The following is an 8,459-nucleotide window of genomic DNA, read 5'->3' on the forward strand; positions in this document are numbered from 1 at the left end:
GAGTTATTTAAAATTTATATTGAGAAAAACATATGTATTTTCATTATTGCTGTAGACAAGCATCTACATAACACCGTTAAATTGATTGTTGTTTTATATCAAATGACTTTTATAATACTCATTTTTATTGTTATAATATTTTATAAATTTTAAGGAATACGACAAAAAAGATATTGTAGGTACTGAAGAGGGGGTCTCTGGGAGGAGTTGGGGTACAAAAGGGAAACAAGAATGTGATTTAATTCTATTTACTTAAATATGTTTTTAAATGTTAACAAATTCAGATAAATTGAAATCATGTAAATTTTCTCATCATAATGCAATAAAAGTTAAAAAAAATCTACAAAAAAAAAAAAAAAGAGAGAGAGAAAGAGAGGGGGAGAAACAAGGGTTGACTGTCCCTAATATGTTAAAACATGACCAGAACTGTGATTAGAAGGATGTGCTGATGGTGGTGAGTGAATAGGCAGGAAGACTGAGCATGAGAACAGAAAGAACCCAAAAGACGGGTAGAAATGTAACAAGTGTAAAGAATGCATATCAGAGCATAAAAGATGAACTCCACATCTGTTCTTGGAACAGGGTCAACAGTAACTTTGGATGCTTAGTTCATGTGTTGGTTACTTGTCTCTTCACTGTGAATAAACACTGTACACAAATAACTTAAGAGAGGAAGGATTTATCCTGTTAGGGTGCAAACACTGTAGGAGAGACCTGGACATGGAAGCATGCCCATAGGGCTGCACACATCCTGTGGAGAGACAGAAATAAGTTAATCAACTGGACGTGGCTGGGCTATACCATTCAGAGGCATGTCCCTTGACCTACTTTTGCTGGAAATACTCTCTGCCCTAGTGGTTCCAATGCCTCCCACAATAGCTCCACCAGCCCGAGTGAGGTTCATACACATTAGCCAGTGCAGAACATTTCATATTCAAGCCATAACATCTACACAAATCAACCATCTCTCAATGTAAAGGAGAATGTAGAAACCCTAGGATAAAAGGTGAATTTGTTTCCAGTCTGAATGTAGAGAAAATATTTCTAACTCTAACTTAAGAAAAAAAAAACAGTTGTGAAAAACGATGAAAAATTCTGCTGTGCTAAGTTGGCCCACTTGCACCACAAAGACTTAAAGTCAAAGAGTTTAAAACATGATAAAATTATGACACATATTAAGATAATATGTTAATTTTGTTATTAAACAATGAGGTGAAATGAGAAAAATAATGTATCTAATAAAAACAAAGTATCTGAACTGTTCACAGAAAAAATTAAAATCTATGTGTTTAAAGTTACTTATTAAAAGAAGTTTCCCCACGTTGCATGAAGAGCCACGCCCATGCAGATGGGAGCTAAACTGTGATGCCAACATTGGAGTAAAACTCAGTCCTTCCATCACCCAGGTTTCCTGATGTCAACCGAAAGTACAAGAGACCATTGGTATTCATTGGTTAATTCCAAGTTTGCGATTGACAAAGTGTTAACTCTAAGCACTGTGGTCCAGAAATCAAGAAAGAGCTCTCAGACTGACAGGGCTATTTCAAATGGGCTCAGGATTCGTCTGAAGTTCAACTAGCCATCAGACTCAGAATAAAGGCCATTATGCAGGCGAATACTGAAGTCAAAGAGGAAAATGGTCTGTGAATCCATTATAGTATTCATGAGAGAAAGGCAGAAAGATTGTCTTTGAGAAGAGTGCCAGTGAATATGATGAAAACATTTATAGAATGAGCAAATACCATCCCACAGTTTCCATTGTGAGAATCAGTGAGGTAGGGCTGTGTATGCTAAATCATCAGACGCAACTTTAAAGCACACACCGGTTTCCTATTCCTGTTGTAACATTAACAGGAGCTTTGAGACATGGAATCATGTCAGAGCTGTATAGGTTAAAGGTGTTGCATGGGTCTCTGAGGCTAAAGTGATACATTAGCAGGGTGACATTCCTTTCCATAGATCCTGGGGGTAGACGGTTCCTTGTGTTTTTCATTTCTAAGATTCCTTGCATTCTGTGGCATGGCGCCCTTTCCCTTTATCCTCAAAGCACGCAATGCTGAGTCTCACGCAATGCTGAATCTCAGATATTCTCCCTTAGCCACATAGGGATTATAAACTAAACTGTTTCAACACCTAATGTATTATCAAGGCCTAGGGACTGGGACCTTGCTAGACTAGGAAGAGTCTATTATGCTGTTTTTAGCAGGAAGAGAAAGGCCCTCCATGCTTGCAACGTTTTATACTTCAGATTATTTGATAACTTACAATAGGACCAAAGGAAGGCTCTTTCCAAGGGAAGAGCCTCAGGCGTTAGCCTAATTACGAATACTGATGGAGCCTCACTACTGATAATGGTTAAATGGACATTATGGGTCCTGTGAACTCCTAGATGGAAGCTGCATGTGCAGTCACTGATCGATGGTTAGACCTGTGGTATTGTGGAAAAGTTGGAATGCTGCTGGTCTGAAGGCTAATCACCGTATCTCGCTAGCTTCAGCTCCTAGAACAGCCATTGCTTGCCCACCTCGGTGCCAAAACTAGAATCCTGTGCCCAACAGATGAAAGCTTTCTGAAGCCTATTAACATAAGAGAGCACTAGTTCCCACCAACCTAACAACTTGAGGGTGTCATCAGATGGCATCTGAAGCCGATAGCGGAACTTTCCTCATCTTGTAACTGCCGCTCCGACATATGCACTCATGTATTTTAAACCTGCCTTGATACATGAATTTCTTTGTTCTATAAAACTATGAAATGTCATGATTCTGTGCTATGTTGGAACATGGGATTTGAGGTTACCCAAATCTGGGTCGTAGGGTCATGGCCACTCAGAATGGCTCCAGAATAAATTACGTTTGATTCTCTTTAATAATATGGGAGCTAGAGCTTTTTGGATTGACAATATAATGCAGTGGCAAGAACGCTAACTTCACAACATAGAGTCATTCTTCAAAACAGACATTTCAATACGAACCTAAGGAAATCAGTGAATGATTTCAGGTTGTGAGACATTCTTCAAACTGTTGTTCTGGAATTTTCCAAAGCTTCAATAGGAGCTTGAGAGATCCCTCAGAAGTTAAGAGCACCGGCTACTTTTCCAGAGGACTCAGGTCTGATTCTCAGCAGTCACATGACAGTTCACTACCATCTGGAACTCAAGTCCCTTATGGGATCTAATGGCCTCTTATGGCCTCTGAGGGCACCAGGCATACATCTATACTTTCATGTGAAGCAACCATACACATAAAATAAATATAAAAAAATACTGGGTAGTGGTGGCATACACCTTTAATCCCAGCACTCACGAGGCAGAGGCAGGTGGATCACTGAGCTTGAGGCCGTCCTGGTCTACAGAGCAAGTTTCAGGACAGTCAGGGCTACCCAGAGAAACCCTGTTTCAAAAATCCAACCAAATGAGTGAGTGAATGAATGAATGAATGAATGAATAATATCCTTTACTACATGGTGAATTTGAGGCCAGGTTAGATTCACAAAACCCTGCCTCAACCATCTTCCAAATACAAATTGAGAGAGAAAACAATTGGGGTGGGGGATCCTCTGAAGCTAAAGAAGTATCCCAGATACTATAACCAGAAAGGAAAAGGCAAATTGTATGTATCAAAGTAAACCAAAATGTCCTTACTGGCCGATGAGAATGATAACCGAATAGGTAACATTTAAAAAACAAGCAAGCAAACAAACAAACAAACAAAAAACGGAGGGGGGGGGAAGGCTAGGCTGCATGATGGTGGATGTCTTTAATCCCCCAACTCAGGAAGCAGGGGCAGGTTGATCTCTACGTTTGAGCCCACTGTGGTCTACAGAGTGAGTTCCAGGTCAGCCAGGACTGTTAGTCAGAGATCTGATCTCAGAAAACCAAAACTAAATGAAAAATTGATTAATTAATAAAAGTCAGTGACACAAAAGACAAAGATAAGATCAAGTACGAGACTACAAATTAGAGCTACTAAAGGGGCAAGGCAGTTAAACAAAATGAGTTGCCCTTGATTAGATTCAGATTTAAGGAGGAGCTTAAAAAATGATATTTTGGGGAGTGTAGAATATAAGATATAGGTTATGTAGTATGGAGATTAATTCTTGCCTATATATGACTCTGAGATGGGAAAAAAAAAGTCCTTTTCTGAAGAGAAAAATTTTTGGCTGGAATGTCAAATCGTGCAGAAGGAGGAGGGTGGGTAAGATAGGTATGGGAAAGCCTGCAGAGGGAGACGGGTGGGAGGCACCCAAAAAGGTGTATTAGCACATAGTGAGAAGCAGTGCCAGCAAGACTGCTGCTTCAAGCCTTGTCTGTGCTGTTTGGACCTTTGCTTTTGCTGCAGAAACCAGCTATTAGTCAATTGCTCTGAATGTTGACATTTCAACCTTAGGCCAACAGATGTCTGACTGACACCTTTATTCTTAACAGGCTATCTTTCTGGGTTTGAGGCCAGCCTGGTCTACCTAATGAGTTTTAGGCTCCCCTTTCTCACCAACAATCCAACAAAGAAACCAAACAGACTTGTAGGGCAAATACTGAGCCACGAATGTGAACCCCGAAAACCTTTCTTTTTATGTATTTTAAATGTTGATTTATCGGCAATATTTGAAAGTTGGCTCAAATGCTTCATAACTTAGATTTGGTTATTGACCACCAGGAATGTCGCTAGTGAAGTCACAGCTTCTCTTTCGTCCTTTGGGAGTCCCTGAAGGTTTGCTCTCTCTGAAGCAGGTTGCTATGGTGGGTCCTGTGTATTATCTTCCCTCTTCCATACCGAATGGGGCATTTTTATTCAGGAAAAACAAAACCTGTCTTCTCTTGCATAGGTCCCAATTTATGACTCTGGCAACCGGCTGGGAAACTCTCTTCCCAAATAGGAGAACCATTCTTAAATAACTTGTGCTGGATGTGGCCATTTCCCATATGATATAAAGGAGGAGTAGAAGTTTTTCCACGCCATACGACTGATGACTAAGGATGGAAGGTTTCTCTTTATCCTACTCTGATGGTGTAACTGATTTCTAAGCAGCAGCCAGAATGTGAGCAGAGAGACAAGGCTTACAGGAGCACACCTTACAAAGCCAGGAGAAATGGTGAGAAAGCTATTCTCTACTTCTTCTGGTGGGCTTTTTTTCTCCCCCTTATAAATCCCTTGTAAAAGTATCCTTGTGACTGTAGCATCGTATGACCTGATGAGTCACGCAGCTCCTTACTATGCCGGATGATAGGCAACTGGGTCTTGGAGAACTCTTTATTAAAATGCCCTTAAGTCAGAAAAGGATGCTTTGAAGTAGAACACTAGGTAGCTGCTTCAGTAAGTTGAAGATCAAAGATGTTGATCCCCACGGCCAGTGAGAACGAAAACGTGATTTCAGCGTCGAAGTGTTTGTAGAGAAGAAATTGGATCTTGCCGATAAAAGCAAGCTGAAAGGGGAGCAAGAAGGCTGAGGGCCTTTCTCCTCTGCTACCTGGATCGCGCGGCTCTCCAATCGCCTATCAGACCTTGTCTGAATTGGTCTTTAAAATGTACAATCTTCTTTTCTACTCATCGCGCTCTCTCTGTTCAACAGCGCACCGCTCCCATCTTTACCCTTGAAAGGGAGCATGCTGGCTGCCCCCTACAGACAAGCCCTCTGAGGCTGGTGTCGCAGGCTCTCATTCTGACTATCCTTGTTCTGATACAAACCTCCCCACATTAGACTACATTTCTTCCTCATTATTTTCCCCATTCATGCCTGCGGAAAACCTGCGATGAGACTTCAGAATATAAAATGCTCACAGCAGCCACTTGGTGAAGCTGTGCATATCCACTCTGGAGAGAGATCATTGATTCACCATGGCTTTGTGGGATGCAAGTTACCTGTTAGTGAGAGAAGAGCTCAAAGCCTCCTGGGGCTCTCGTAAACTGTAAACTCAGAACAAAAATGGCGAATAGCTCGCAGCACACAGTGAGAAGGAAGGCAGGAAGGCGTGGGAGAGGCAAGCTGTTCTTAGCATGATTCCACAGATGAGCATGTGTCCCGGGTGGGCCTTCTGGGCTGACCAGAGAAATATCTACCTCCAGGAAGGAGGGAGCAAAGGCACAGGCTAGTGAGACCTAGCATCCATTAATAATGCATCCATCACAGGATTTGATATTTTACTCGTATTCCAGCACGCTTACCACCTCAAGTGAAGTAGGAGTTTAGGTGTGGGGGTGACCTACTGTGTACACTCTCAGAACCAATGGAGAGTGTAGCCTAGGGGACTGTAGCTACTTCTTTGAAAATATACACGAATTTCCATATTCCCCTGGAGATCCACGCAGGGATGACCTGATGACCTAGGCAGAGTCCCTCGTTGACAGCACACACCCTGTGCCAGATGAAGACATTGGTCTATGGTGAACGTGAACCTGGTGAGCGTGTAGTCTGTTTTACATCACACGTTTTTGTTCAGATGAGAGAGAACTCACTAAGAACTCATGATTACTTGCCAGGCTAGCACTCCATTCTGGGTGCAAGCACTCCCAGTAAGTATACAGAATTCAGAATTCATCACGAGAACACGGACCCCTGTAGCAAGTAGACCTTCCCTTTCTGTATAATTTTCTTCAATCCTTCTTAAGTAAAAATAAAAGTAAGACCACGGAAACAAGAATAGAAGGCAAGACGTCACGTGGCCATGCAAATATTTCCCGTCGCACGCTAACTGTGTTTGCAGGTCTGTTTTTCCTTGCTCGAACGTGTGATCTTTCATATTTAAAAGTTCCTTCGTCTGGATGTTCTCTCTCACTCCTGCCAGAGGAAAACATGGGTTTGAAAATAAGGAGTGTCAAGTGGCATCCTCCTGCATAGAAGAGGTTCAAGTTCAGCGCTGAGGCTAACAATGTCACCACGTTGGAAGAAGTCCTTGTGGCAGTCCGCACATTCTGAAGCAGGTGCCTCAGTCGACAGCCTGCTACTCCGAGCCCCCATGATGTCATCTTTCACCTTCTCTGTGTCCCTCCCCACGGTCACCTCAGTCTCACAAAACAACTACAACACAGGCTCCATACCCCCATACCAGAGGACACCATATTGACCATGTCACTTAGAAGAATGGTTATGTTAAAAATCCTGAAACAGCCGAGGACATTTAAACTTATCAAGCTCCTTCGGAGGGAAAGAAACGGCAAGCGTCAGGTCTCCATGGAAGGATGCTTTGGCACAGGACTTTGCTTCACTCTAAGCAAGGATCATCTATCAGTCTTCTAATGGCAGTAAAGAAAAGTGGGCAGTGGTGGGTGTCAAACTAGGGTTTTCTTTGTTTTTTGTTTTTTTCTTTTTTAAATTTATCTTTTTAAGATAAACTACCCTTGAAACATTGAGTGGAAATCTCAGGGAATTTCCATGCGCTTACTCCCCTTCTAACCGGCATGGCCTCTCCAATATCAACATCTCACATCAGAATAACAAGGGTTAGACTCTTAACCAGGGTCCATGCATTGTTAGAGCTCAAAGCCTGCTGTTCACATGAGGGCTCACTCTTGTTCTGCACATTATATAGGTCTGCACCAATATAAAGTGATGTGTCTCTAGTGCTACTGTATCACACAGAGTAGTTTTGCCAGCCTAAAAACCTGTTCATCCCCTTGCCTGCTTTCCCCAAACCTCTAAGATTTCAATGTGGTTTGTTTTTTTTCCAGGACATTATATGTTATATACCTATCTCCAGGTGGGTTTCGTTCATAAAACAATATGAATTTAAATTTCTTCACATATTGTCATGAATTGATAGCCTACCTCTTTTTGAAGACTAGATAATATTTCATTGTAGAGATGTCCCACAGTTTACTCATCTACCAAATGATGTCTCTGCTATTCTCATATTTTGGCAATTATGAAATTATAAACATCTGAGTACAGAATTTTTGTGTTGATATACATAAGCTTTCAATATTTTGAGTAAATACTAGGAAGGGTTACTGTTGGGTCAGGGGGAAAGAGAATGATTAGTTCTTTTAGAAGTCACTATCTTTTACATCCCTAACAGCTGTCCCTGAAAATGTCCCTGTTGCTCCATCTTCTTAGTGTATGTGGTCAGAATTTTAAGTTAAACACAGGTGTGCTGAAGCATATCAATACAGTTTTCATTTATAATTCCCTAATAACCAGATATTGATTGTCTTTGTATGTGTGTTTAAGTCATTTGTGTGCCGTTTCTAGCCTATTTTCTGAGACAGAGTCACTTACAGCCAAGGCTGGCTCGGGATTCACTATTCAGCCGTGGATGACCTTGATCTTTAAGTTCTCATACTTCTACTTCCCGAGTTCTCCATTATGTGGTCTGTGAACCCAACTCAGGGCTTCACACATACTTGGTAAGCTCTTACCTATGAGTGATAGTCACCATCCGCAGGTGTCACTTCCAGTGAGGTATCTATTTAGACTGTTGGCCAATTTTTAAGTCATGTGTTATTTTTTTTTTTTATAATATTTTC

This window comes from Mastomys coucha, unplaced genomic scaffold (assembly GCF_008632895.1).
Source record: "Mastomys coucha isolate ucsf_1 unplaced genomic scaffold, UCSF_Mcou_1 pScaffold13, whole genome shotgun sequence".
Lineage (NCBI taxonomy): Eukaryota > Metazoa > Chordata > Mammalia > Rodentia > Muridae > Mastomys > Mastomys coucha.